The sequence below is a fragment of the Astatotilapia calliptera genome, chromosome 14, assembly GCF_964374335.1.
Source record: "Astatotilapia calliptera chromosome 14, fAstCal68.1, whole genome shotgun sequence".
Taxonomy (NCBI): Eukaryota; Metazoa; Chordata; class Actinopteri; order Cichliformes; family Cichlidae; genus Astatotilapia; species Astatotilapia calliptera.
This window is the reverse complement of record NC_137435.1, coordinates 6,979,611-7,001,424: the sequence shown is the minus strand read 5'-3', so window position 1 is coordinate 7,001,424 and position 21,814 is coordinate 6,979,611.

The window sequence follows — 21,814 nt, the reverse complement described above, 5'->3', positions numbered from 1 at the left end:
CTCTAAATTACCTAAACCAATATGCTGAATATTGTGAAGCAACAATATGGAAGAACAAATTCATATGTGAAATTTTAATCTTAATGGGTTTAGCATTTTTTTAGAATTGCATGCACAAATATTTTAGTATTTATTTTTGTCATACAAGATCAGAAGTGTGTGGTTTAATTTTTCAGACTCCTTAAAATAATAATGCACCACACAGCAGCTGAAGTTCTCTCAGGAAACATTTCCCTTGCGGCCCTTCTGCAGAGAAGAAAACATGCCACTTTAAATGCTGTGCTATTTAAGCAGGCATGAGTGAGGAGAGGTGCAAAGGGCAACACAGCACACAAAGGTAGTTAGACAATATGTCCAGGTCAATAGGAGGTGGTGGTACTAGGTAGAATCAGGTCACACTGTAGTTCTACTGTGTTAAAAGCCCTGGGAAAAATGAAACTTAAAAGGTAATTGACAAACTGAATGAGGCTAAACAATATAATCTGATCCAAAGGAGTAGAAAGGCACTGTTAGTATTAAGCTACACTGCTTAACTTTAACTCTCACATAACAAATTAAAAGTGTTTAACTGTGAGATTCATGATAGGCTACAGGGGATATTTTACTTAAGTAAATGTAAGACCTTTAATTAGTGTGATACTAGTACTTTTTTAAGGAGCTGCTTACCTTACCACTGGCTCCAGAGTCTGCCATTATTATATTGTACTGGCTACAGACATAATGAACTTGCTTCAAGGTAACTACACTACTATAGACTGGATTATTTTGTCCGTGTATGTTTTGTGACAATAGAAAGTGATTTTCTTTAATCAGGTTTTTAACTTAATATTGATATACACACATAACACTTGTATTATTGTAGGATCTACCTTACAATAAAAAGGGCCTTGAGGCGACTGTTGTTGTGAGATGGCACTGAAACTGAACTGAATTGAATTTGGAAAACATATTTTTTAAATATATTTTGTCTACACTATGTCTCTTTCTCTATATATCTAGCTATCCATAGGGAATGTGTTCAAGGCTCACAGCTGCAAATAGACTACTGTGAGAAAATCAGTTTTTTAGTGCCAGTAATAATATACTGATACAACATAAGGTGCTGGCTAATTTCAGTACAAGCTGACACTCTGTGGCAGCTGTAGCTTTCAGCTTGTTCATGAGAGCTATCGCAGACAATAAAAAGAGAGACTCGCTCGCTGCACATTGCCAGTGACAAACTGCATCTTATTTAAGAACATAGTCATCCTTTTGCTTTTTTGAGTTTTTAAAGACTGGGAAGACTGCCCTTTTTGATTTTGCTTTTTAAATAATGGCTAAAATGTAAGAACATCTGTGATGTTCTCTTTATCTGGGAGAACTTGTGCTAAAGCTTTGTAATGTATTTGACTTCTGGTGTCACAGGGCAATTAGCTGTTTTACAGCAATTAATTAATCAGAGGCTGAGTGATAGGGTTGCAAAATGGGAAGGGCTAATTTGGGATATCAGCAAAAGTAGGAGTCTAATGGACTCATTTTTACTGTAGACAATGTTGAACGACATGTCTATTCTCTAACTTTGTGTTTCTCAATCATATAAGAGTCTATTTAAAATAAAGAAGAAAGATTTTTTTTCAACTAGTCCACTGACTGTGTTCACTCCTGCCTTATGCCACTGTCACACTAGGGACAACAGTGGTTGGAGACCAAAATGTTTTGTTATAATTCTAAGATCTCCTCTCAGCATTTGGCCTGTCTCACTCTGTTTGACTTGAGTAATGGGTCCACATCAGAGACATTTTAATCTTACATATCAAACAAAGCATTTTCAGAAATGATTCAGTGGCTGCTAAAGCCTGAAGTGTCTCCTGAGGCTGTCTTTTGTTATACAGTATGTATAAAGGCTAACACTGGAACACATCATTTAAAAACAATAGTAAGTGCTGTTGTTACATAGATGTGTTTTGTTTTTGTTTTTTTCCCAAAAAAAAGGGCACATTTTTATTTTCCTTGTTAGATCATTTCAGTTCAGCCTACTCAGTATGGTTCTCCTATTGTGCAAAATGCAACACATTGCAAAAGACCAAACTATATCTACCTTGCTTTAGCTTCCCTTTGTTACTAGGTTTATGAAGATTTGACTTTTTCAAACACATAGAAAACCTTTTTAAAAACATAAAATAATTTTTTATAGATCTCTTTTTAACCATTCATTTTTATATTGTTCTAGTAAGCAAGCAATGCTGTAGTTAAATAAGGGACATACAAAAGAAAATTTCAAAACAGGCTTGTTAATTTTGCTTGACTTATAATTTCCTTCATTGCCAGCCTTCAAACATCAAACCGATTTGAGCCTAAAGAGTAGCACATGAATGGCAATCCTGTTCGTTTATTAATCACCACGGGATGCATACAAAGAGATGACGTATACCATATATATAAAAGTGGGATGGTGTTTTTGTTTTTGCCAAAACACCGGAACCACTGCAGGTCTCCTAAGTTGCGGTACTTCGGCATCTAGCTAGCCCTACTGAAGAGGAGCGAACAAGTCATTTCAGATGCAACGTTTCTATCAGCTCAACAAACATCAGCAAACATGCAAATTGTTTGTGTGCAACACAGTATGTTACTAGATTCAGGAGTAACAAAGGATCCAGAAAGAGAGCTAACTTCACTCAGAGATTGAGAATGAAAAGAAAGCCAGGACATGACAGGAGGAAGAGAGGTTAGATTCAGGCAAGGACTGCTCATGTTTATGGTTCCCCCCGTGTTTTTAAATCAGATAATAGGACTGTACACGTGACATTTTGTTGTTGTTGTTTTTAATTGTGAAAAGTGCTGCAAAACAAACTGAGGTAGACTAGATGTGTTATTTAAAGGTTGCATGAAAATAGAGATAAATGCAGGATAAGCAGGTTAGTTTGGTGTAATGTGATGGGTTTAAAGTAAAGAACAGTATGTGACTGGTGCACAGTGGCTGTGGTCTCATGGTCAAAGTTAGGTTACTTTAAGTGTAGCAGATATTCATTTGAATTTAAGCTGATGATGCTAAGATCCACTGACTGTGATTTCACCTTCATACCAACTTTGTACCATTTAGAAAAAAGACAGCATGAACCGTGAACTGTCAGTGTAGAGGATGGAAATCAGCCAGGACAACTCGTGAAACATCTGCTGGCATCTTGTTGAATGCTGTCCACAAAAAGCAGCAGGTCCGCTGATCACAGCCTGTACACTAAGGAAATCTACTGGAGCTCTCAATAGAAGTTATTGCTATGAGCTATGATTCTTTTCCCAACACTGAGCCAATACAACCAGTTTAGAGTTCCCCCACCTGCTGAATCCCACTTTAACCCCTGACTACAGAAGAAGGCCACACCACGTGTCACTTCTATCAGTTAAAAATAGAAAACCCAGGGTGGAGAGGACTCAATGTCAGGACTCAGAGAGGTCAAGTTTAGTGCATTTATTTACAGTGAAGCACTGATACATACAGGTTGCGATGGGGGAAACGGGGGGGTCAAGGTTTTTTACTGTAACAACCACAAACATGTTTATTAAATCATATTTCATAACTTTAAATGCAAATATATCAGAATCAGAATCAGAATCAGAATCCTTTATTGATCCCTGGGGGAAATTATTTTTTGTTACAGTGCTCCATTTTAAACCAACATTAAGACAAGACAGACAATACGCTAACTAAGAATAGTACAATATATACATATATATACATACATACATACATAAGTCACTTATAAATAAATAGTTGTATATATAATGCCTCTCTATCTCTCTCCGTCACTCCTAAAAATTCCCCCTCTTTCTAAACAACCAAATGTCATGTTGCCATAGGAAGCAGATTAATCAAGATAATAAACAGAGCCAATTAAGCCAGTGCCAGCCCCTTACTAACTTATGCCTATGCTGACAGTTACTGTAACTTCAGAGTGATGGGCAACAAGATTCTAGGAGCTAGCTCATGTGTCAAGTAAGCAGCAGCATCACTGCTGTAGTGAAGCTGCAATGATGCAATATTCAGTGAAAGAGTTTCATTGCACAGAAACAGCAGTGTCTTAGAGGAACGCAGATATAACTGCATAAAAAAATTAAATCTGCCTTATATGCACATTTATATGGAACATAGGTCAGATGCATACTGTATTTGTGGTTTAGTAGTACTAACTATGTTTCATTTTATTACAAACTAAATTTCCTTTTTGTGTATATATATATATATATATATATGCATATATTTAAGCAATTGTAGTTATCTGATTATTTCTCCAATTTTCCAGTTTTCCTTTTTTATTTATTTATTTTTTGCTTTTCACATGAACTGAAAGCTGTGACAACCCAGTTAACTACTGTCAGTTAACTCTTCTCCTCTACTGTTACCTTTCTCATTATTCCTGACTTGTGCCTCTGACAGTATCTCCCTCAGGCCACATACAAAATTGCCTTAAGTCTAATCTACAAAGACAAGAATTTCTGTGAGATATTGTGCGTCACCAAAATTATGATAATCAGCATCTTTTCACATTTTCTCTGTCTCATCTGCAGCCATAGAATTGGATTTCACACTCAGGAAGCCACTGACAAACACTTTCAGGTGATAGCTCACAGGAATAATGACACAAAGCAGCATGGCTTTTTTTCAATAAAAGATACTGCCAGCTCAAAAACAGCAAAAAAAAAAAAAAGTCAGAATAAAATGTTTCACTAAAATATTGTTTACATGCAGAACTAGATTGTGAATAAGTTGTTCAATCTATATTATATTAAATGACAAACTTGCTCATTTAAAGGACCAGGCAAACACTGGGACATTGAAAAACTAAAGTACATTTTGTGCTTTGAAGAGTTCTTTCTTTTTTTCCCCCCCAGACCTTTAATAAGTGTTATATGGGTAACGAGGGAGCAAGCTTCAAATTGGCAGGCTGTGTGTTTCTCATAAGGTTAAAATGCGGTCCGCATGGACATGCTGTGAGACTCCCAGTAAGCTCGTGTGGGCTGACTTCATTTTTCAGCCTTTTTTCACTGACCACTTTAAGTTGGACTACAAGCAGTAGTGGTTTGGAACAGATACATAATGAAATCAATTAATATTCCCAGTCATAGCTGACCCATGTGGAGCTGATATGGACATATTTTGTGCAGAGCCTTTTCATTGGCTGACTGTTGTCCAGTGAGTAGGAAGCGGCTGACACCCCATTTGGTCTCATTACCCCCTCAGACAGACTGGATATGTAGTCAGTGTGTCTTTCAAATTATACATATATTTTAAATATATTAGGGAAATGTCTGTATCTACACATTAGGCATTTAACAGTATTTTTTCTTGTAGCTACAAGTGTTAACTGAGATGAAGTCCCAACTTCTTAATGATAATTTTGAGCAAAAAAAAGTCTCTGATTTTGAGGCTTCCACTGTAGCCAGTGGATATCCAGACCTGGACCTACTGTTCCATCCATCAGTTCATTATTTATAATTCAAGCTTAAATTTAAAAAGGCTCAGAAAAAGCTGAATCATTGTCAGACTACAGCCAATAGTTTTGACACTGCAGTTTTCACCTGTCGTCTCCACACAGACAGTTTAAATACAGACAGTTTCCAGAAAATCTTTGTTATTGAAATAGATTCATTTTAAAAATACCGGGTCATTCTTTCAATCTGGTGTTTACATGTCATACAGCATGTAGTAGGCCATTAGTGAAGGTATTGTATCATATAAAACTTTTTCTTTGTTTTTTGAACAGCATGCATTACTTTATTCCTGGTAGAAAATAGCTTGCTGCACTACTCTTCACATTACTTTTGTGTTACTCCACATTACCAGGCAAGGAGTATTTTCATATAATTGCCAGTTAACAGCATACTCTTGAACATTAAATATGTCCATACATACATTGCCAAAAGTATTCACTAACCGATCCAGATCACTGAATTTAACTACTCCAATCACTTCCTTGCCACAGGTGTATGAAAACAAACACCTGGGCATGCAGACTACTTCTACAATCATTAGCTCAAGAACAGTGCATATAGAGCTACATAGAATGGGTTTCTATGGCCGAGCAGCTCCAGTTCAATTCAATACAGTGGTATAAAGCACCATTGGACTCTTTACCTAGTATGGATGAATCTGGGATTGGCGGTTCCCAAGGGAACAGTACTTGTCTGACTGCATTGTGCCAAGTGTAAAGTTTGGTGGAGGGAGAATTATGGTGTTCCAGTCAAAGGAACCTAGGACAATTTCATGCTCTCAACTTTGTGGAAACAGTTTGAGGATGGCACCTTCCTTTTCCAACATGACCATGCACTAGTGCACAAAGCAAGGTCCTTGAAGCCAGGGATGAGCAAGTTTGGTGTGGAAGAACTTGAATGGCCTGCATAGAGTCCTGACCCCAACCCAATAGAACACCTTTGGGATGAATTAAAACGGAGATTGAGAGCTAGGCCTTTTGTAAGAATTTGTAAGAATGGTCAAAAGTTCCCACAAACACACTCCTCATCCTCGGAAAGCCTTCCCAGAGTAGTTGAAGTTGTAGCTGAAAAGAGTGGGCCGAGTTTGAAGGCAAACAACTGAATACTTTTGGCAATATAGTGTATTTGTTTATTGTATAATGTATTTAGCATAAAAAGCTATCATGTAGATATGTATCATGCAGCTTCATCTATGACTTTTATGCTCTTAAGTAACCCCTAAAAAGATGGTAAAAATGGCCTGTATTTATATAGCGCTTTACTAGTCCCTAAGGACCCCAAAGCGCTTTACATATCCAGTCATCCACCCATTCACGCACACATTCACACACACACACAAAGATGATGAAAATCAGACACAGGGCACATAAGAGAGAGATGCAATGGCATGAAAAGGCTCAGCATCATGTCTGAGGCAGTCAAGGTTCCTGTGACAGCAAGAAAAGCAGCAGTAACTATAACTAACTCGCAGCTATAATATTGTTCCTAATTAAGGTAAAGTAATACATCAAATTACCATATTACTTTGTAATACATATTGGTAGTTGTGGTGACAGTGATAGAAGATTATGAGAAATAGTCTTTAAGTAGCCTGTCTTCTGTGTTAATGCAGTTCATCTATATTAAGTTAAATGTTAATGTGCACACAGTGGCACTGCTGAAATACCGCATGGTTATAATATGCATGCTTGTAGTATCACTATCTTAACTTCATGTTACAGTATACGTTCTGTATTTGGATTTTTCATGTGTTTTGTCATAAACCAAAGTACTGGACAAATTCACATGTCCAATGGTGGCAGAAGATCAAAATCAGAGGATTACCAAAGTTATTACACTTTATTCTCAGGGGAAATTTGGGTTGCCAGGTTTCATGGCAACTCATCCTTTCACTCAAACCTAGAAATGTCAACCTTGTGGAGGAGATAATGGTAGAGCCCAAGTCACAAAATCATGAAAGTCATTTGGACTCATCACCAGGAATGTCTGTATAAACTTTCATGACAATCCATCCACAGATTGAGACTTTACTTATTTTAATCTTGGCCAAATTATTGAGTTGACTTGCCAGGCAAGAGAACAAAATGCATTGCCTTTCCTTCCTAGCATGGCTAAAAAATATGAAAATGGATTTTATATTAGTTAATATTTTGTCATCAAAGCACAAAAAGCCAAAAAAATTACAATAACAAGATAACAAGCTTTTAGCATTTCAATAGTACATAATAAAAATACTTGAAATATGCCTTCGAAACTGAACAACCTTAGAAACTAGTTATTCTACCTGCTCTCAGTCTCCGTCTATCCTGGTTTTCAAAACAGAAATAACAGCATGTATATTTTTCACATTACTGCATGTGAAAGGACAGACTTCACTATCCTTCTAAAATGATGAGACGTATAATTTGGCAGAACAAATAACTCTAGAGTCATGGTTACTGGGTATCTGATAAGGAGCCCACTTAGACCCCTGATGTCTTCATTCGTGGCAGTCTCCATTGGCAACAAAAGAGCTGAAACACATCAACAAGTCTCTGACACAGCTGATGCTAGCCTGCAATTAAATACACATTTTAACAAGAGATGAGTAAGCTAGATAAATAGAGCAGAGATCCTCCATTAACTTAAGAGGTTCTTTGTAATTCACTTTCTGGCAGGAGAACAAGATGTGCTCCAGCTCTGAATCTGCTTTTAGCACATAGACTCATCTTCGAGCAGTTGTAAATGGAAAAAGATGGAGGGGAAATCCTGAAAGCCCGAAATTTCAGTACTTGGCAAAGTAATTGTAATTCACTGGTACTGATCAACAGCATGACCCTTGGAGATGTATTATGTCAGTATTGTCCATCACACTTTTTCTTTTAAATTTTCCAACACAATAAGATGGGATATTTGTTTTCTTTTTATTTTGGAAAGCTGAATTCTGAGCTGACAGATCCCAGTGTTTGCCCAAACCTAAATGCCAATGTGAGCTGCACAAAAAGTCAGGGACACTGAATCATCTCAAATGTTTGACCGGACCAATGCATTTTTAAAGGCCTTTTCAAAAAGCCGGACACACAAATTGCTCATTTTGACGCAGCAGTCTGTGGGCGCATTGGCTATATCAGCCAGACAAATGTGATCCGCTGAGAGTTCTGTTTTTATTCTCCTTCCTCCTTCTTTCTCAGTGCTATCAGCGATGTTGGACACACTGTTTCATCTTTTCTTTTCTTAAAGAAGATACAGCAGTGTATCAGAATATTCCATCTCCCCAGTTATTGCAGACACATTTCCTCAATAATACTCTTGTCATTTGGATGCTCTCTTATTTTTCCTGTGGTGACTTCTAAGCAAACAACACAATAGCGCAAATGGCTGCTCAGTGCTCCAGGTTAATGTACTTCATTAGAGGTTCAGTTTTACATGTGTGACTTAATTTAATGGGCCAGAAAGCCTTGGGACAATTTTTCTGACATTTCAAGAATGCCAAGGCTGGCATAGAAGGCTCATGTGCAGCCACAGACAGGAAGAGAGGAGGGTTTTGGGAGAGGCTAGGGCTTCCTCTGCCTATTAATGATGGTATAGAGCCCAAGGAGACAGCACGCAGAGAAACTCAGGGAGCACACAGCTGGAGTACAGGAGTGGTGGTGGTTGGGGGGGGCAAACATCTCAAGGTAAAGTGCTGCCAGGAGGGGGTGGTGGGGCACGTCTCTCCTATAAATGACAGCAGCATTCATTCACACTGAACACCCTTGAGGTTTTCTAGTTTTGTCTAAACTCCACCCCTCCCCCTCAAAAGAATGCACAATATTGAATATGGACATATACATAATGATATATGAAAATATAAATGCCACTATTTGTTATTCTGCACTTTTAGCACAAGAAAAAACTAACAACATTTTATGAGACAGCTTTTTTCCCCATATTTAGCTAACCAATTTATATCATTTAAAGTCCTGCATGGCTTTGTTATTGCCTTTTTTCATCAGCATCATCAGCACAGGCATTTTACAGTCTGCAGCATCCCATCATGTTTGATGCAAATGAACCAAAACTGACTATAGCTGTTACAGGTTACAAAGCAAGCAAAGCATTTCCTTTTAATGACTTTAGTGACCAGAAGGCGAGAAGAACTGTGAGGCAACAGCAAAATAATGGGTACAGTTAATGCAGAAAAAGGTCATCTTCAAAAATTGACAATCTAGGACAGACGCTAGAAGGATTAGTTAATAATGTACTACATATGATACAAAAAGAGTTTACCCGTCATATAAAAAGAAACTAAAAAAGTTGTTTTTATACTACACCTCAGCCATTTTTGTGTGATGTTATGCATTCACCTCATTCTTTTGTTTATATTGTTTGAAAGCATTATATAAGAATTATTTTTATTTCAGGCAACTTTATGCATTGCAAGTAAAATTTCTCAATTTTAAAATGTGTTAAAAATTCATCTCGATTTAAAAATAAAAAGCAGGAAGAAGCCAAAGGTGAAAGAAACAACGTGTATTTGTAAACCCAGAGTTTTAGTGTAATCAGCAAACCTCTAGTGGCTTCGTGAATTTGATAGTACAATTCTTTTTAAAAGTGAAAAGATGGTGAAAAGTTTTTGGTTCATTTTCGAAAATAAACCAAAAGGTCTTCAGGAAAGAATTAAAATGTGAAGACGTATTATTCAAAATATGCAGAAGAATCACGTTTCCACAGGCTACATTTCATGTAAAAAATATAGCTTTCAACTTCGTTTTCTCTCTTTCAGTGGCACTCCCGTTCTTCACAACCATGCATATGTCTGATCCAACAATGGTTAATTGAAGCTCTTAACTGAAATGCCATAAGTAATATGCTTTAAGTTTTACAAGGTATTGTTCAGCATGTCATAAACAAGCAAACTGCAAAACTTTGTGAAGAAAATAATGCACTCAAAGCCATTCTCCTTTGTGAGTCTTCTTTTCAGAAGATGTTTGCAGCTTGGGAAGAAGTCACTTCTTTCAGAAGTTTGACTGCTGTCTGAGGTAAGGATAGTCTTTACCTTAACTTCAACAGGATGAATACTTGCTGTGAGTTCCTGTCTTAGCTCTGTTGCTGTCTCTGTGGTGTTTTGAGTGTTATTTTTGCCGCTGATTTCCACTTTTCCGCTGAGGATGTATATGTCTCTAGGTAGTGGCTCTGCACTCTAAATTGCTCTATTGTTTTGGCTGAACCTTTTGATTGCTTTTTGTTATTATGAAGTGCATTGTTTATTTGTGTGTTGTGAAGTATAGTCACGATGATAGTGCTGTACTTTCCCTTTCTGGCTGATGTTTAGTTTTAATTGTATAGCTGTGACCAAGAATTATTTATCCTGGGATTGGCTTTTATGGAAAGCTTGAGCTGGTTTATAGTTGTGGTTACTTTTTTTTTTTTTTTTGCATTAAGGAAACAAATAGTTTTACGTGGCAGCTGGCTTTATTATTCTTTACATCATAATGGCATCTAAACTGCTAAGCTCCTGCTCTGTTTAAGCTGTTGCTTAAATCCACTGCATTCAGAGTCATCCTCAAGATATAGCCACAGTCATCCGTTTCGTGTATTTTGGGGGGAGGGGGGGTTTCTGCCATCACTACATAACGTTTTATAGGAAGAGTTTTTTGAAATGCACCATGAATTTTTCTCATACCATGAATTTTTATGACATCTTTGTATGAGAGGCTGCCGCATAACTTGCGGCTCTTTGCCTTTCGCTGTATATTTGGTTCATTGCTGGGTTTAGAGACATCCCGTAACTGTACTATATGTTGTGTAATATCCAGTGCTTTACAGAAGCATGGTCATACACTATAAAGGCTGGTGCCTCTGGTCCATCTAATTGTAAGCTGACTGTGTTTGAAATGGATGTAGCAACTGTGACACTCATGAGTAGGTGAAATCCAATTGATGAAGCATCAAATTGATCATTTTTTTCCTCTTAGCATCTTAGTTGATTATATGCCAGATGCTTGCCAATTAAAAGGCCCACCTTAAAGCATATCTATTTTAAAATTCCCAGTTTGAATCAGTTTGAATATAATGAAGACTGTGATAAAACCAACAAGGGAGTTCAGGGCCTCCTATAGATTTCTACAGTACATAACACAACTTGAACGCAGTACTCGTGTCCTGTTCCCCTATAAAGAATAAAGGTTCATTGCATTTCTATACTGGTTTCACTTTTTAAACTTGCAAGATATGTCATTTTTATTTACAATACACATTATTAGTTACAGTGTTTTTAATGGCAGTAGTCACATATTCAAGTCACACATTAACTGTACTCCAGCTGCAGTATCAGGGTTGACTGGTTTGGTATTTGTTCAATAAGCTCCCACCTAACCAATCCCTACTGGTTCAGCAATCTCAAGTGTCACTTCAGTGCAAATAAATGAGTTATATTAAGAGGCCCCCAGGACATACCCAATTAGGGTTTTGTTTTTTTTTTTTTTTTTTTGGCAATGCCAACAACAGAAAATCTGTGAAAAACAAGAGGTATTAAAAAAACTGCAAAATGGAATGTTAGATGGATACTGCTCCATCTAACATGTTTAATGTTTCCATTACTATATATATATATATTCAAATATATTTGAATATATTTATTCTAATAATGGGTTCATATTGACAAGTTCACCAGGCATTGGACTCCAGGCTGGTCTGTTTGGAGTGTAGCAGATTTTTACACCTGCTGCTCCTGATGCAACTCCAATGGGATTAGTGTTTTCTCCCAGAAATGAACTGGGGATCCTTCGTTTGATATGCGGATATGTAAACCACTACACTGTTGAGATACTTGTGTAAGAACAGCACAACAAGATGAGTCTCATTTATTCTTTAGGAAATTTGCAAAAACTAGAATAGAATATAAAGAACATCCTTTTTACTGTCATTCTACATGTACAACAAAATTGCGGGTGCTTGTTAACAGTCCAAATGGCCCAGGGGAAGAAGCTGTTTGTGAGTCTGGAGGTGTGGGACCTTACTGACCTGAGGCTCTGACCAGAGGTCAACAAACTGGTGGTTGGTGGGGTGCAAGGGGTCACCTGTGATGGCCCTGGTTTCTCTGAGACAGGGGGATTTGATGATGGCCTCCAGGGGTGGCAGCTAAAACGGTACACAAAAAAAATACACATGCAAAACTACCTTTTATTCTGTGTGTATAGATAATTCTTTTGTGTAACTGAGGCAGGCAGGTAGATTGTACTCCACACACTGTGGCACTTTGCCAGAGACAATGTGCATTCACCTCTAAATTGCAGTGACTAGACTGAAGTCTTTATCATTTAATGGAAGGGATATACAATGGATTGTTATTATAATATTCTAATATTAAGTTTAAAGTTTAAATTCATTCTGCTGCGGTAGTGTCTTTAGCGTGGCTTTATGTGGGTGTTGGAGTGATTTAAAAAAAAACATCTATGATCAAATAAGAGCTGAGATGAGCTAAAGTTAGATGGTAGATTCACAACTGTTATTTATATCTGCTTCAATTTGTTCATGTTACATGTTTACTTTTTATATTACATTTCATCAAAGATGTAAAAGCAGTAGCTTTTTTTAAAGCTTTTTCTTTTAAAATGCACACCCTAAAAGACATTCATTGTGTAAAGTTGCCATAAAATTCTGGTGTTTGAGCCACTGCTTTGACACAGAGGTCAGCGCAGTGAATGGTCCACTGCCCCTGCTGATAACCATAAAGAACCATAGCTAATTTTTTAAAAAGCAATTTTAAAATGAATTGCAAGTACTCAGAGTCACGTTCGACCCCTTCCCCCCAAAAATAAAAACAAAAATAAAAACTTAAAGCCTCAGTTGTCTCACACAGGCCTATTGTGTTTCTCTTGGGATTTGCTCCCCCCCAAAAGCCATGTTAAATCTCTTAGAACCTGAAACTCAAATAGTCTGAATCCCTGCAATGCAGAGGTATTTTACTAGCAAGGTCGATCCTGATTTGTTTCACACAATGTAGTTCATTAATATTGTTACCAAGTCGCTCAGAGCAGTTCTAGAATAGTTGTGCGCTGAATTTGATGTATTCAAACTATAAATGTTCAAGGAGAATTCCCATGCTTTACATTATAAATTTTCTAGGTTAATTTGAGTATGGTAAGCACAACAGCTACTGCTGCTGTTAACTTAAATACAAATTTATTTTAAACACTTTTGATTTTTAAGATGTCAAAACCCTCAAATAGGTTGTTTTTCTAGCAGTGAAATGAGGAGGGATTAATCTTTTAATGTTCCAACCCACTCTGGGTTTTCTGCTGAATAACCTATGTTATATTTTAGCATTGGGGGCACAGACAGATCCCAAATAAATATTTTACACATATAAATAATTCTATTTGTTTCTTTTGCCTGCGTGGTGCTTGTGTTACCTGCTTTGCAAGCTATGCAGGCCTCTGCCACACATCCTGAATAAAATGTTCAAAATCAACAACGAGAAAACAGACAGCTTATTCGGCAGTAAAACGATGAAATATATATTACCCTCAGGGTGTTTTATTTTGCTTCAATTTCCATTATGGGTTCATTATAATAGTTTGTCATTATGAATAGTAACTTAAATGGGAAGGAAGTCAACTCCATGATGCTGTGATGGAAATCATATATTACATGTTCTTGCATTAATTAAAAAAGGAAATGCATTATTGAAGGATGCAGTTTTTCCATTATAGTGTTGTTTGATATTATGATCAATGTAAGTATGCTTCAGTATGTTTAAGCTTCTCATGTGGGTAATGTCGGCAGAGTTTTGGTGTGCCTCAGGGAGACACTTTGGTCCTGCTCTCACTCAGGTTGATGATACTAATAACGCAATTTGTGAAGATTAATGCTTTTATTTACACAGAGTGCAAGTGTGCTTCAATTACTGCATTTTACCTCAAACTAGATTTAAATGCTGCATTTATTTTTCTCATGAAAGAATAAAAAAAAATGCATAAATTTTTTTGATAACAAGAAAAAAAAGTGAAATTCTACAATCATCTCAGCATTAAATGTTCATAATGTCAAACATTAAATAAATGATTAAATAATGTTGTTCAATATTGTTTACAAAAAACAAGGATGCGTTATTGGGGTGTTACAGTCACCTCATTCTCGTTTTAAATGAACATATTTTGCTAGTTTTTGATTTTTTCTGTTTGTATTCAGAATAAGTCATGCGATTAGTTACAAATTCTTTAAACAAACAACAATAGAAAAGTGATGATAACAGGAGGAGACACAGCAATGACAATAACAACAATATAACAATGACGAGCAATGATGAAAATATCAGGTGTCTGTACTACAAAACAACTTTAGCGTAGCCAGACTTTTGTGTGGTTTGTTTTGTCTTGACAGCTGTACATTAGAATGCTGAAACTTGTACACTTAATCAGTTTGCACGTTATAACATTATAGCAGAACCACAGTCTGATGAAAACGATGAAGAAATGCCTTAGTTTGTGGATAAATCAACATCAGACTGAATATTGCTGGTGATCTTACAATTTTCTAATCTTTGTTTCACTTCAGTAGTGTAATTCAGACCTGGGAGCACAATTCACTTGTACTGACTTTTCAGTACAGTAGGTATTGTAGGCAGTAAACCTACCAAATGTACCAGTGCTTCCTGAACTGGCAAGGGACAGCACATGTATTCTCATCTGTCTTCACTTGTTGAAGAAGAAAAACACCCACAAACACAGGAAAAAACTACACAAAAACTGGAAGGCAAAAAAAAATCCACAGACTAGAGCAAAAAACATATGATATTGGAACATCCCTAACTGTGCTTTAGAGTACAACCATCTAATGAAACGAGAATGCCAATAATGTAAAATGCACATTCTCCATAATAATAATAATAAGAATGATCATTAAGGCAAGATCAACAATAATCATGAGTTTCACAACATCAGGGAATTAAACTTTGTGTTTAATTAGGTGTTTATTTTTTTAATGGCGGTGGCTGTAGCTCAGGTGGCAGAGCAGGTCAGCCACTAATCAGAAGGTCGGTGGTTCGATCCCAGGCTGCCTCCTGGCTGCATGCCCAATATCCTTGGGCAAGATACTAAGCCCATGTTTGCCTACTGGTGGTGGTCAGAGGGCCTGGTGGCGCCTGTGTCTGGCAGCCTCGCCTCTGTCAATGTGCCCCAGGGCAGCTGTGGCTACAATGTAGCTTGCTATCGCCGGTGTGTGAATGGGTGAATGACTGAATGTAGTGTAAAGTGCTTTGGGGTCCTTAAGGACTAGAAAAGCGCTATACAAATGCAGGCCATTTACCATTTATTTAATGTTAAACCAAATGTTAGAAAGTAAAACCACATTAAAAAGAGGTTACATAAAAGCAGGTCAGATCTGTTCTCATTTCAATTTTGCTTCAGTCAAGGTGGAAAAGTAAGATTAGTTTGAAACACCTCCACACCTCTGGATCACAAAAATAAGTTCTGATGGTTCTGATGTTTTTAATGAACTTTTCATGAGTTTCCTTTGATGCTAATGATTCTAAATTACTAATAATATAGCTATTAGGTCAAAATCATAACTGGAATGCAGATCATGTAAAGAAGTAGGAGGCACCTATGTTAATTATATTATTTCCTTAAATACATTTTGTTTCTAAAATTTTTCTTAGTTTATCCTATTAATGAAAGGGGTGTATGGAAACTTGTAGAAACAAATAATTTAAAAATAATCTCACTAAAAGTACTTTTCTAGGGTTTTGTTGTATGTGAGACAAAATTCTTATAAATACAGAAATGTCAGTCCTTCAGTCATGCTGTGAAGGCTTCTATACTATCCACTCACGAAAAAAGGAAGCGCAAAGCTCCCATTTTTATTTTAAGTTTTACTGCCTTTAGACTCAGGCTTTTTCATTTGCATTTTTTTCTTCTTTTTTTGCCCTATAGGGCATCTAAAAGATGAAAGAGAATAGAACTTTGGAATGCTTGTGAAGTGGATTATAAAATATACTGGAAAGTAGTCTTTTCTGAAAAAGCAAGGTTAATTTGCAACAGAGCAGATGATATCTTGCCCATCATTCCTTTAATCAAACAGCTTTCTTCAGATATAAGAACAAGGGAGCCAAATAATGTCATTTTCAGCATCACTTAAAAGGGGGAAAAAATTAAGTGAAGTATGTCTAAGGCTGTATTTTGGAATTTTATTTCTTTATTAAACACTAGCTGACATTTAGAAAGGAATCCTCACCAACAAAAAGAGCTTAGTATTTAATCAGTCGTTTCTCTTTATTTTGTTTGTGAACATTTATTACTATCTATTTACCAAATAATCAGGGTAAAGCGATTACTGTCCTGCACTTCATTTCTCTTACATTATGAATCCAACACATTCTGTTTCGAGATTGATATAGAGCTGCAACAGACTGTGCTGTTTACTGGGAATTTCATCTGCTAATCTTACTCTCTGCCTTGTTTAAAACTTTTCATTAGCATTATAATGTGATACAATTTGAATAACCAGTTCAAGCAAAACAGGGTTTGTGGCACCAACCAGTGAGTCTATAAGGTGTGCATATCTCCTTTGTAATAGTCTACCACCCAACTTAGGCACATTGCCCCAATTTATATGTATGGTATGCATCAAATGTGTCTATTTGCTTTTCTGTTAGCTTTTTTGTTTGCTGCTTGAATTCCAACAAACTGATAGATTAGAAGCTGGCCTGAGTTTATGGGTTGTTGTCACTTCTTGGGTACCATAGTTATACTTCAAATTTCAGTTCACTAATTTGCAGCTGTGACATTAGAAATATATGGGGGCATTGAGAATCCACTGAGTGGTAAAATAAATAGCTTATGAGTTTACAAGAATAACAATTTTCTGCAGCATTGCTCTCTTGCTTTCTTTTCAGTAAATGTGTTGACTTTTGCTGAACTACTTGTGTGTGTGTGTGTGTGTGTGTGTGTGTGTGTGTGTGTGTGTGTGTGTGTGTGTGTGTGTGTGTGTGTGTGTGTGTGTGTGTGTGTGTGCGTGTTCTTCAGATCACCCTGACTTTTTGTTCTTGGTGCACTCCATCAATTTGATTTCCATCAAACCACCCTTTTTATGTAAACAGAGCTTGGAGCTTGAAAGTTGATAATCACTGCATTGCAGATTATCTATGGGGGGGGGGGGGGTTGAGCCAGTTAATGGAAAGAAACCTGGCTATGGAGTATGTTGTTTTTAGCACACCTTTCTGGACTTTGTGTTAACCATACATGTTGGTCCTAGAAGACACTTTGTTATGTCTTTGGAGTATGTTGGGTATGTCGGGATTGTTGCAGTGCTGCAGAATAACTGTATAACCAGATGTCCCTTCACTGGATTATGTGTTCAACAAAGGATATGAGTCCCTGAAATATTTTTAGCCTGTTTCAACATAGTCAATGGCAAGTTTTGCATTTTCGATTTACCGTAATATATATTACATATCAAGCCCTGCAAAAAATCTTTCCATGATTTTGGTTAAATCATTTCATTTCACCAGCATCTAATTCCATACAGTGTATGATTAAGGGAATATTTACCTTAAAGTAAATTTCAAACTTAATAACTTAGAGAAACCTATTATGAATGGCAACCTCCATTTGATTTTTCTTGTAGTTGCTTATCAGGCTTGCACACCTGTCTATGAGGAATTCTAAACAATTCCTTCCAACCTGTTTTATTTCAATATTTTTGGCATGTCTTGGCTGAACAATTCTCTTCAGGTCAGCAGCTATAAGGACTCTTCTGTGACCATTCCAAACCCTGAGTTTTCTTCTTTCTTTAAAAAGAAAAAAACAATGTTTATTTATTTATATGTTTTTGGGTAATTGTTTTTTGTATTGCTCAACCCCTCCTAGATTTCTGGTCATTGACATTCTGTTCTGAGCAATGGATACTTTTATGCAGTGTGCGCCTCGGCACTTGGTGACCTCATAACTTGCTACATTGTAGCTGAATCATTCATAAATGCTTCCAGTACAGCACAGTGCAGACTCTTGATTGATGAACATCGAATTTGTTCCAACGTTATGCTTCTTTACAGTGTTAAGAACTTAATTAAAGAACATCAAGTTGCCTGTTGTTGAGAATACAAAGATTCCCAAAAAAAGGACAAACAAAGCCGTATCCAAGTATGCTTTAGCATGACGCTGATACTTGATATCACAAGAAAATTATTCATATCTATAGGTGTTGCTGTAAATAATAAATGAAACTGAAGTGGAAAATAAAAGTAAAGACTCCCATATAACATCACAAAATGCACAGTTAGAAATCAGGGTTATTATGTCTAAGCTATAAAGAATTTGTATTAAATGTGAATGTTAATCACCCACCCTGGGTGAAGCAGCTTGTGGTGGCATTATAAAGGAGCTGTCCTTGGTGCTGAAAGCCTACGCAAACCCTCTGGCACAGCCGTGCAGGCTCTCAGACTAAAAACAATTAACAACACATAACATCATAATTGTAAAGTGTGATCAGAAATTCTCGAGTAGAGGAACCCTTTAAAATTCTTTTTCTTTCTTTCTTTTCTGATGGCGAGAGGGGGTTAGGCATTTTAAAGTAGCAACTGCTGAATATGTGTAAAGGAATGTCGCTTACACAGGAGATGATCGGTTAATTCATTGCAACAAACATTCACACTGACTGCTTCTTGCTTCATAAATTTGAGGATTTACTTGTTTTTTGTTTTTTTGTTTTGTTTTTTTCCAACTGGTTAAAACATAACACATACATGAATATATTTTAGATTTACTGTTGGTTGGATTAAAAGGGGGGGAAAAGAACGGCATCTTTGGAATTGAGTGTTTTATTAGCTTCAGTTTAAGTCTGCACAAATGAGAAAAAACAGTCTGTTGGCTTAAGAAAAAAGAAAAGAAAAGAAATCCCAATCTTTTTTTTTACAACATTTTTTTCTTGTTAATTTACTCTGTCTCACTTCATGTGAAAGCATTATTTAAAAAGTCAGGGCTTTTGTTATTACTAGAAAATTACCATTATAAGGCAGGAACAAGTAATACATCAAATTACCCTTTCAAATTAAATAATTGACTGATAAATAAAATGAAATAAATTTCGAACTTTTGATTTGAAGTGTGGTCTTTTTTGACCATTAACAACACACATTAAGATTCGCTTTCCAATTACAGTGACATTGAGCAAAGCATCAGCTATTCCCTCTGATATCTAAATGCAACAAGCTGACAGTCTTTTTATAGAGCTCCAGAACTCCATGTAGGTAAACACAACACGAGCAATTGAAATGTAGACATAATGAAAAACAAAACAAGCCAATGTGATAGAACAGGCATAATATTTTGGCAAACAGCCATAATCCTTGCTAGAGCAAGCTTGTAACTTCCCCTCAAAATTCCCATTTGGGATGTTACAATATTATTAGAGGACTGAAAACAATAGCAGGCAAACAGTCAGCTGGTCATTTGCTTTTAACCTACTTCCTCCTGTTTTTCTTTATCATGCATAATACAGTCTTTGATTGCACCACTCAGCGTGACAGTGCTCACATAAAACCGGTTGGATAGCTTCCCATTATCCCTCATCATATACTACTGTGATGTTACTGAAAGACCAGCAGAGGCAAAGAGCAAATAGTTTAAAAATAATTAGTTAGTTCAATAAAGAGAAAGAAAATGTCACAGAAATAGAAATCTACAGACTAATCGATTGTATTATTTTGAGGATTTGGATTACAGTGAAATGATATTGTAGGTATATGGTTGAAATTCTTTTCTGAGGTACCACATTGGAGTTTACTGCGATGAGTTTTCTAAAGTTGGGTTGTTTTAAAAGACATTTTAGGCTGTTTTTTTAAGTAATTCTCTTATATTGTTATTTTTTGCTGTTTAAGAATAATTTGTCAGCTGAACCTGTTCATTAAGGCTGTGCATAAACAAAGGTTTAGTATCCAGCTGTGCACTGTATATTTTTGGCACAGACAAAATATGATGCATATAACAGGCTATAAAACTGAAACCATTACCTGCAGAATGCGGTTAACCTTGCTAGAACTGAGTGAAACTGCAGAGAGGTTGTAGTTGTTTTTGGCTTTTCACTATGCGCAGCACCTTTCACTCCCACCTACTCTACTGGTAGTAAAAAAGACTAACTGAAAAAAAAAGATTTTGCATTTCTCAAGGAAAGATCTCAAAAATGCTCCAGCATCTGATCACAACTTTGGGAGGTTGAGCAGTATGGAGCAGCTTGTAATTAAATTAAAATAATGATTAGAGTCTGCTTTAATTATTGGGTGACAGCAATAAAAAAATATCTTAGATTCAAAATTGCTTAAAGATAAACCATAAATACTTAGACAAGGGTTTGGTAAGGTATTATTATTACTGAATTCATTGAAAAATGCATTTGTATTTGCATATCCAGACAGTGGATTTTTACAAACCACATTTTTGTAGACAGGTGATAAACACTTTGCTTACAGCTCCCCATATTGATGACACATAACATTCTTTACAGCAGTTCAAATCAGGTGAATGGTTTCACAGATAAAGTTTGAATATTGGGGATAAAAAAGATGCATCTTCATCCAAGTTCAGTGTTATATTCCCCAGGTTTGACACCATTCACCAATTCCAAATTCAGTCTATTAGAAAAGCACATTTCTATTAATATTATATATGAAGATTATTCCGGCAGAAGGTGGTTTAATTCAATTTATGCACCCTCACAGGCCCTCAACAAAGGGGTGTTTTTGGTCAAGAAGAATGTGTGCTGGGTGCTGTTCTACAAAAATAGTAGAAAGCTACAATTTTCCATATTCTCAATGAAGTCCTTGTGGATTTTTCTCAGGCAAATTTGGGATGGTCAGGTAGGAGGCATTTGATGAGATCACATGGAATTAACCAACTGTAATTATAAAAATAATATACTGTACTTGTACTCTATCACATTATTGCAGCACTGCACTCCCACTAGCATTTGGTATTATTTCAGCAAGTGTTGGAATTATAGTTTTAAAACAGTTTCCCTTTAGCAGCCATGTCGCTCTGGTCCTGCTGATTCTTGTTTAAAGCCTGTCCACATGAAACTTTTTTGTCTCTTTACTACTGTAGCCAGTATTGTAACTGATTACAATGGCTTTATTGTCTGCTTGGCTGAATGCTATGATTAGTAGACTCATTATATTGTCATGCTCTGATGCTCATTGGCTCCCCATCTGCTAGTGCAAAGAAAGACTCACAACTTCACAGGCATTATTGGCACCTTTAAACTTGTCCAAGATATAAACACAAATGAAATAAATCAAAGAGAGCTGTAGTTGTGAACTTCTGTATTTTTAGTGACATCCCCCTCCACCCAGCATAAAAAAAGCCTCTCACTGTGTACATCTTGAAAACGACTC